This window comes from Rhipicephalus sanguineus, chromosome 4 (genome assembly GCF_013339695.2).
Source record: "Rhipicephalus sanguineus isolate Rsan-2018 chromosome 4, BIME_Rsan_1.4, whole genome shotgun sequence".
Classification (NCBI taxonomy): domain Eukaryota; kingdom Metazoa; phylum Arthropoda; class Arachnida; order Ixodida; family Ixodidae; genus Rhipicephalus; species Rhipicephalus sanguineus.
The window spans coordinates 174,604,789-174,614,971 of NC_051179.1; positions in this window are offsets into that span (position 1 = coordinate 174,604,789).

Consider the following 10,183-nt stretch of genomic DNA (forward strand, 5'->3'; position numbering starts at 1 on the left):
CAGGTAGCGCAGTTATCCCTTTTGTATTAATGCTCTCCAACTGACATTATAAAAAAAAATTACGGCAGCCTCGCACTAGTGCTGTGAAGCTTTAAGAAAGAGTGGAGCTGGGCGGCCTTCCTTCTTTCTTCTTTATTTTGTCTTCTTCCTTCTCCCCCTTTCCCCTTTTCACTGTTTCTTTATATTTTTTGTTTGTTTCTTTGTATTTCTACATCTTACTCTCTCTTTCTATGTCTTTCTCTCTCTCTGCTTCCTGCTGTCTCTTTCTTTGTTTCTGTTTATCTGTTTCTCTCTTTCTTTCTCTTTCTCGCTTGCTCTCTGTTTTTTTCCATCTCTTTTTCGTGTCTGTTTGTTTCTGTCTTTCTAGGTCTTACTACCTTTTTATGTTATAATTCCCTTTATTTCTTTCTGCATTTCTCTTTCTTCCTATGGCTTTCTTTCTCTCTCTATATATATTTTTCTCTCTTTCGTACTCTCTGTCTCTTTCACGCGTTTCGCGTGCTCCACTTCGCCGAACCGAGTTTTCGCTTAACGCTCGCACCTTCTGTGCTCGGTAGCGGGGCTAGCCCAATTCCTGCGGCCCATACCCGCCTGTTTTTGACGAGAGAGCACACGTTGCCGATCGCTTAAACAGCTTCGATGTTAAAATTGCTTACACGCCTTGCAACCTTTGCATTTACGCTGTTAGCCTCTATTTGGACGGGACTTTTCGTGGCGTTAGGTTCACATCGAAATTGTCAGCATGAAAGGCCGGCAACTTCAAGTTAAAAATCGACAATAACCGCCAGCGCACTGCTCAAACGGCAGCTGGCGAAGTGGGCGCACGCATAGAGAGAGAGAGAGAGAGAGAGAATTAAACATTATTGTCTGACTCTCTTCATTACTCTCTTCGCGCAGAGGTGGGTGACTTCCTCATTCCAGGTAGCCATGGCTTGCAACTGATGCCAAGCCCTGTCCACCAGTCGGAGCTGGTCCTCAGGGTTTAGTGACGTCAGCAACGCCTCCCACTGGCCTTCCGGATTTTCTTGGATGCTCGGCTCGTCTATGGGCATAGAGTTTCCTAAGTTTAACTAGAGCGGACTCTGGCGCTGCGATCGTTCAGTCACCATGACAGTGATGGGTAGTACAGGGATTTGCCTAATCTTCGTGCTTACGGCTTCGAACGCACTTGTGGCTTTGTTTATTGCGGCGTTTTGGCGTTCGTTTTGGATAAAAGATGAACCGTTGTGAACGATCGGGGCCAGATTTGAATTGGTGAGCCTAAAAAGGAGGACGTGTTGAAGCGAAACTGCTGACTTTTGCTGAACTTCGTTTTGCGACAAAGCGGATGCTGGCGACGGAGCCGAAAGAACGAAGTTTAGACAAATCCGTGTACTACCCTTCATTCCCATGCTGGATGAAGCGCCATGCGTTGCAGCTGTCATAGACACCAGCGAAGAGTTCCCTCTTTTAAGTAATGTTGGAAACTCTATAGGCGCACGGGTTTACGTGAGTGCGCCCTTGATAATAATACAGGCATATAAGAATTTGGAGCACGCATAAGCTTCCACTTTGCAGAGTCGAACACGACAGCGTAATCAGGATCTGGTCGGATCGCTTTCTGATTATATTAGCGCCATTCGCTTCTCGGTGGGCAACTCGACCACGCCGTGAGGGAAGGAATGTCTGTGCGATCGATACAGTGGTCCTTATAAGCTCTTGTATAGGATGACGACTCTACTGCGAGTACAGTTGCGATTATCCGCCACGCTGCAATTCACCATTCTGCGAAGTACCCGCTACGCGTCTGTAAGGCAATACACGTATACTTGCGTAGCACATACTTTGTGCATGTTGAGGCTGCTGAGGACAATAATTATAAGTAATGGCTGAGCCCTTTCTAATGGGCAGGTATGTTTAAAGGGACACTAAAGACAAATAATAATTTTTGTCAGAATGAAAGCTCAATGTATGTCAACGTCTAAAACGGCAATATTATCAACAGCAGCGCCCTACACACCGAGAAATTAAGTTAAATGTACCACACGATGAGCGCCACGAGGGAGACATTTTGGAAATGATCCCGATGACGTGAAAGAGTCCGACTAAAATTAATCACTCGTAATCAAATTAGCTGCAATAAAAAGAAAGAACCTTCCGTGCATCAAGAGACGTAATGAAATGCTCCTTGTTCATTTATGTTTGATTCATGGAAAAAAGAACCTCTTTTGTGTTGCCATGGGGAAGTGCGCTCATGGTTCAAAGGTTCTGTTTTCGCCGAACTGCGCTTAATCCGGCGCCCGGCTTCGCTCACGCGGTGGCGTCTCAGTGGTAGTTTCGGTAATGCGTACTGCCGCATGTGTTTTGCACGCTCGTGAAAGTCGCTGTGACCGAAAGTTCCACAAAATGCCGCATGCATGTGATGTTGCCTGATGCCCGAATGGTGCACGCCGCCGCCCAGTAAAGGCGGGCAACGTTGGTCACGGCAAGAGTGACGTGACAAATACCGCTTTGAGGCTGGTGATTTGAAGTTCGCTAACGCGATGCGGACCACTAAAACGTGATTTTATTTCAAACTAAGCACTTCCTTGGCCCAAAAGTAGCAATACGAGGTTTCTGGACCGCTATTTCAACAATGAACGTCGACTTAATATTTGCTTTTAGTGTCCCTTTAGGCCATCCACTCGTTACGCAATTCAAGGTTGTGACGCATGGTTTCATTTTATACTTCAACCGAGCAATATTAGGTCTAACAACGTGACCCATCGCCCAACAGGATGCGTGTATAAGATGTATAACGGTTTATAACGGGGTGGAACTCGGTAAGAATGTCTGAATGCCGCGCAGAATGGCATCGTTACATTCCCGCTCGAACACTGATTTTTAATTACGAGATTTATAGCGCGGAACTTCTACAAAAGGGACAAAGGAACACGACGAGCACAAGCGCTTACTTCCAACTAACGTTTAATATCTGCGCTCGCAAATATATACAGTGAAAGAAAGAAAATAAAAGAAAAAACAACTACAGCCACTCATCTGATCAACACCACACGTGTTCGTTGCATTGCATTTTTACCAGCTGCCATCAAGATATCCCATTTCTCTTTGGGATAAGCGAAGAGATGGTGCGCTGACACACTCGTAATCACCGCAGTTCATTGCTGCAGCTTCTATTATTTCACGGGTGCACCGGTCTTTGTCTCTAAACAACACTGCCGTATTGTCAAAGCTATTAAACGTTAGTTGGAAGTAAGCGCTTGCGCTCGTCGTCTTCCTTTGTCCCTTGTGTAGAAGTTCCGCGCTATAAATCCCATAATTATGGATTACCAAATAGCCCGAAGCAACGCCTTGCTGAGTTACAGTAATTTTTATTCTTTGCGTCCCTCAATATTTTTCGCTCACGGGAAACACCGCTGACCACAACACGGGATTTTCTGCGACACGCGCTGTTTAACGTTTTCGCCGCAATAGGAATAATAACAAGTATTGTGATTAATACACGTCCACCTCCGCCCACGATGACGAATACCTGCGTACCCCGGCCCGAGGTACGCGCCACCGGTTGTGGAAATGACTCACAAATACCAACTATTCAGTTGGTTGTGTCGGTTCGGTGTGGAACCATGCTCTGGACTTGTCTTGGCTGCAAATGTGTTGAAGTTGGTCGCTGACACCGCCGAACTATATTACAGAGCTCAAGAGGATAATCACCGCAATCGCTTGAAAACAACAACTTATAAAAGTGTTACATCAGCACTTATAGGGAACCAGCGCTGGTGTTTTCACGGTGCGGGCAGCGCCGCCCTGGCTGTCAAAGCGCGCACTTCACAGCCGCTCCCGCGGAAGACACGCACTAGGATGGCTGCCGGCGAAGGCGGTGCGGGCACTGAACGCCACGGAAAAAAAAGGAGGCCGGCGGTACTGCAGCGTATATAGGTGTCAGTACTACGTAGGAATGAGAGGTGATATACCTTTCTACGTCTTTCCTGCGAACCTATACGAGCAAGAACGCAGGCAACGTTGGATAGAAGCTGTCAGGCGAGCGGGGTAAGTTCGGTCCTTTCTGGCGGCATCGAGATGGGGTCTAAAGCGAATTTCGCATGTTTCATTGTTTTATACAACAGTGAATACGGCCAGCTATGGGAGCCAGCACCAAACAGCAGAGTCTGTAGTCAGCATTTCGTGGGAAATAAGATTAGCAATACTATGCACCATCCGGCGTATGTTCCAACAATTTTCCCGTCGGAATGCTACCGCCAATCTCCTGCTGACTCCACCGCGTTCGGTGAACGGTTCAATAGTTAAGTAGTTTACATTGTTGCCTATAGTTATGTTGAAATTTCCTGAAGCTACCTTACCCTGGTAGATGTATGCGGTGGCACGCACGGCTAAGCCGTCGAACTGTTATAAAACGTGAGCACGCGATGGACACTCAACACATCAGACATGCCTAATTTGGGCTGCAGACATCTTTGTTACGGATCAAGGAGCGAATCGCTCGGCTCAGAGCTAACCTTGTAGGAGTCAGATGCTTGCTTGAAATGCGAGCGCTTAACGTAAACAAGGACGTAAAGAAATAACACACGGACAGGCGCTTACTACCAACTGAAGGTTTAATGGGAAAAAGAGACATATATACTGACAGATAAAAATTTCGTAAGCACATCCGATAAGAGCACACCACAAAGAAACCATAAAAAGAGTGATAAAGCTTTTCTAAAGCCCACTTTACCATACAGCAATTCCTTAACGCCTACGGCATCTGCCGCTGTCAAGAAACTCAAGCTCCCTATCAGACAAAGTCGAGCCGCCACGTGCTATGTTTGCAGCCTCAACGATAATCCTTGTGCGCTCATCTTTGTACCTATCAACCACAGCTGTGCTATCAAATTGAACCTCACATCTACACATGCTGACATGTTGGGCCAGAAAACCATCGTTGCCATTGCGAACGTTGCACGCATGCTCACGCAGTCTGTCGTTAAGACATCTTCCGGTTTGCCCAATATAACAGGCGCCGCATGAAAGCGCGATTTTGTAGACTACATTGTACGGAAACCAAGACTGGCTCAGAATAACCAGCTGCCTTAAGCCTAGCGAGCTGATTGTGGAAGCTGGCTTCAATCGGATGAACACAAGAACGAACAATTGCATTACTAAAACAGGCATTTACAATGCCTCTTTTGACAAGTTTGCTATGAGCAGATGTGTGAGCAAGCAGAATGAATCACCAACTAGCCCAGTCAGCTATTTTGACAAGGAGTCAGATGATGCGATAAAGATTTCCACTATACGGCTGCGGCACTCTGTTGTTTAGGTTGTGCGCGTTTTCGCCCAGCTGTCTGTGCTTTTCGAACACCACTCCGAGCTCTCGGACTTACTTGTGGCATTTCAAGGAGAAAGTTATAGTACTCCATGAAATATGGCAAAGTATAGGACAAAAAAGATGGTTGATCCCTTCGTCATAGGAATCGGAATAACACGAAAGTAAAGCGTGCCCTTACAGAAGTAATTCAATGTTTACTCTCCATTGATATAGGCACCGTACACTGACCAGAGGGAGCTGCGTTGCTCGCACTGGCCCGTGCCAAGTTCGCTGACATTGGCCGTTAGGGGCACGCAGAAAACAGACGCGCGAACGCGTCCCCCGTGTATCTCGGCCGCAGTCCGCCCACTCATTCAGAGAGTGAGACGCGCACATCGCGTTCCATTTTGAGCAACCCCGTCTCGTTATTGCGATTTTTGTCCGCTAGGTTTTGCGTTCTGGCGCTGCACTCGCACTGGAAAACTCGACTGTACGGTGCCTATAAGAGAGTTTGCACAATGTATACTGATGTCTGGCTGCTATAGCACCGTTTAACGTGGATGCACCCACTTTGATGATTCTTGGTACATCTCCATCCCGACGACTAACGTCCAGGTTAAATGAATAAAGAAACCCTTGTCGTAGCTGTAGTAGTTACCGGTGAAAGCGTAATCAGAGAACGAGGTGTGATAGACAGAAGAGCGTCGAATGTTGGACGCAGAACTTGGTCGCCATCCCGCGGCATGTTAAAATGTGATTGAGCACCAAGGCCGGACTAGAGGGAAACGCAAAGCGCGTCGTGCCGCCCCCCCCCCCCCCCCCCCCCCCCCCCGGCCGGATTTTTCTCGGGGCGAGCGCGTGAGCGGGGAACGCGGTGTAACAGCCACGTGAGGCAGGCGCGCGTCGCAGAGCTATTTCTGGTTTGGATTAGCGTGATGCTATGAGCGAAGCCGACGTTTTTACGACGCTTTGGCTAAGATCGCCACCTCGCGGTGTGATGAGGCATTGACAAAATTGAACTTCTATTGAAAACGCGCCGAATGGGACTAACGTGTGACGCGTTGCAGGTGTTAATCGCGGAGGCCACAGTAATGACGAATTACTTTACTGCACCCAGACGGCAACACCACCCCGCCGACCGGGAGAGTGGTAGATATAAAAGGCGCGTTTGTAAAGCCTCTGGAGTCTGTGAACGTGGCGCAGTGGATAGCGTGGCCGGCATCTGTTTTTGCGGACCGAGCGGTCGTGGGTTCGATGACCGTTGACGGAATATTTTTGCTTTGCCATCTGATCGTGTACATTTTTTCGACGTCATTTCCGTGACGGAAATACGTCACTGAAGTCTTGGTGGACCCCGGCATAAAACACTTTCGTGGTAAAAAGAAGCATCAACACAAGTTATGGACTCAATATACCGAGCGTGGAACCGCTGTGGCGCACATGAATGAGAGTCAGCTGGAGACGTAAACTGAGCTAGAAAAAATATATGTGCTTCAGCTCGCTAAAAAAGAGAATGCGCCGCTTCAGAGGAGGTCCCAAGCTATGATCCTGGAGAATTTCAGACATATTGAAATATTCTTTATTATATGTACATTCGATCGAAATCTTTAAAACCATTTTTCTCAAACCATGATTTTTTTTCATCCTACACTTACTCGAACAGTGATAGCTTTCCTTCTGATAAAACATTTTTACATACAATTTCGCATACTATTTCTTTATAGCTTGAGTTGTGCATTCAAGCAAAATTATTGAAAATGAGCTGTAACTTTATCTACTATGGCCAATTGTGTGCAAAACAAACCTGTCGAATATAAACTTTTTCATTCTTTTTACGATAACGCGCCTTAGATTAGAGACGAGGTGATCTTGGAAGTTAGATGCACAGGATACTGTCCTCACTACGTTCCTGCCAAATCGCGTTTCAATCGCACCAACCATTTTGTAGTTATGACCGTTGGCGCAACGTGCATATTTTGGCAGATTTTGATTTTTATAAATTTTGTGTTTTACATTTTTAGCAGTTCCATCATTCTAAAGTTTAATTTACCTACGCCCTACAAGCCAAAACTATAATTATTACTTTTGGACTGCAGCTGTAAAATTTTTTCTCGAAGGTGGTGACCTACCTTAAGTTCAGTTGAAAAGGGTCCCAAATGGAGCATGCATATGCGAGTTTTGGACGGTATAATGTTTTATACATTGTTAGTTTCAGGGCCTCAGGGACGCGACCAAAGTTGCGTCATAACTACCCTAGCGTACGGTTGCCATTGTTAATAACGTAGTTAATGTGATGTTTTCAGCTCAAGTCAGATGATATGGGAATCCCCAAGCGTTTATAGGAAGTAAGAGAATCTAGGGTAGCGTCATTTAAGGTGTAGTTAGGAGGAGGTCCGGTAGTACGTAAAATGCGGAAAACTGTACATTTGTTAGTGTTGAGGTCCATGTGCCAATTTGTGCACCATTAGCAATATTAGTAACGTCAGTTTGCATAGAACTAATGTCGAAGTTACTTGCAATTTCACGGTAAACAACGCAGTCGTCTACGAGAAGGTTAATTGAAGAGGTTACGACCAGGGTGTCGGAACGGAACGAAAACCGAAAACGAAAAACGAAAAAAACGATATTTTTGACCGGAACGAAAACGTAACCGAAACTTTATCTATTATTTCGTTCCGGAGTAAAACCAAAATTTTTTCAATCGTTTTTCGGTTCACGAGAAAACTTCGCAGTCCGGAACAACTGAGCTCATGCAATGTGAGCATATCTCAGGGTACAGTATTAACGCGTACCTCAGGCAGCAATTCCAAAGCAAAGATATGTTGAAATTGTGCGAAAAACGAAAACAGTGGCAACCAGAGATGTTGATATTAGCGCAAGTGGACTTTTGCGGGCCTGTCACGCAGGCCGAAGTGGAGAGGGCATTGTCGGCGCGGAAGTTTGTTACAGCGAAGGCTCTTATGAGATCACAACAGCTGATTTTGGCACCATAGTTGTCCGCCGCCGCCCGTGTCCGTGACCACTATCGCGTGAAGTAAGAAAAAATAAAATGAGAAACAAATTTATAGGATCGGATGGGATATTAACCCGCGCCCCCTGCGTGGCAGTCGAGTCTTCCACCACGGTGCCACGCTGGTACTTATAACTCCTTCGCAAAAATACTCTATACAGGCGTCATGTCGGGCAAGGAATCGTGTTAACATATGTAATACAGCGTGGGAAAAGAGTAAAACGACAACCAGCCATCACACGTACAATGCTAATTCCGCAAAGAGTGTGTGGTTTAATGCTTCCACCCACTGCAAAGTGCTCAGCCATAATTCATCGTCATCAGCCATAGCACAAAGCGCACATAATGCCTTACAGATGTGTAGCGGCTACCACGATTCTCCGAAGAATCACGAAAAGTGACATAGTGGGAACTTCGGTACTTCAGAAAAATTACCATAATTTATGGCGTAGTGGGTACCCTGCATTGGTACTTGTATCAGCTGCCCCAAGAGACTCTACAACGGGTTCTACAAAGTCCGCTCTTCCAACTTTCGCTGTGACTGTGCTGCGCAGTCCACGCAGGCCTGGCAATCTTTTTTATCAAAACAGCGGTCTCGCACATCACAGAGTGCATTCAGTGACGTGCTGCTTCTGAGATCGTGCTCACTCACTTGACACAAAGCACGGAGCCCACTGAAAATCGTGATTGAATTTGGAAAAAATAAATACTATGACTTTGAAGGGTATACTGGTTTCTGTTAGTTGGTAGGAATTCATCGTACAGTTACTTCCGCTCCTCTGAAGAAAGTGTTTTACCCTCGTCCCGATTTCTTAGGAGGAAGGCAAATAACTATATCACAAATCAAATGTTTTTTTTTATGATTACTTTAGCTTCAAATTTTTCCATAAAAAAACGTTACGAACCGTTACGGAACATTTTTTTTTCGTTCCGGAACAGAAACGGAACGGAACTTTTTGGGGTGGAACGAAACTAAAACCGAAACGAAAAACATTTCGTTCCGACACCCTGGTTACGACATCGGGTAAGTAATAAATATAAATAAGGAAATGTAGAGGGCCGAACACAGAGCCCTGGGGCACACCAGAAGTAACAGGAGAAGAGGGTGAGTTGTAATTATTGGTAATAACGTATTGTGAGCGATTAGTTAGGAAAAGCTCAATCCAAGTAAGAATGCCGCCATCAATATTAGGGGCCTAAGCTTGTGGAGAATTAGGTGATGATTAATCTTGTCAAAAGCCTTCGAAAAATAAAAAAAGGCAATCGACCCAAGAACCCCGACGTAGAATGGCATGTAAGGAGTGGGTAAAACAGAGCAACTGAGTTTCGCATGAGAGTGATTTCCTAAATCCGTGCTGCGACGTGTTGGATAACGAGTTTGATTCGAGAAAGGTGACCAAGTTAGAGAAGATGATATACTCCAATCGTTTACATGGTATCCAAGTGAGTGAGATCGGTAATTTGTGATAGAATGCTTGTTTCCTGACTTATGTAGTGGAACCACTTTCGCCTCTTTGCAAGCGCGTGGCACCACACCTTCATCCAGAGCCTGTTGAAATATTTTGTACAAGAAAAGAGTTGAGGTATGTTTAGTTTCTTTAAGAAATCTTGGGTGATTTTGTCAACACCAGAAGCAGAGGACACTCGGAGTGATTCAATTAACTTTACAATGCCATGAGGTTCAGTGACAATAGCAGACATTGACAAAGAGACAATAATAGTAGATGGTGCAGAAATGTTGCCGACAAAATGTTCGTTCAGATGTGTTGCACATTTCCCGGAAGACACGGGAAGGCCGTCTGAGCGAACAAGTTCAATATTACTGTAGTTGGTATCTGTTACAGTTTTCCACTCGGGCTATTTACAAGCATTGATAGCAGAGTAAT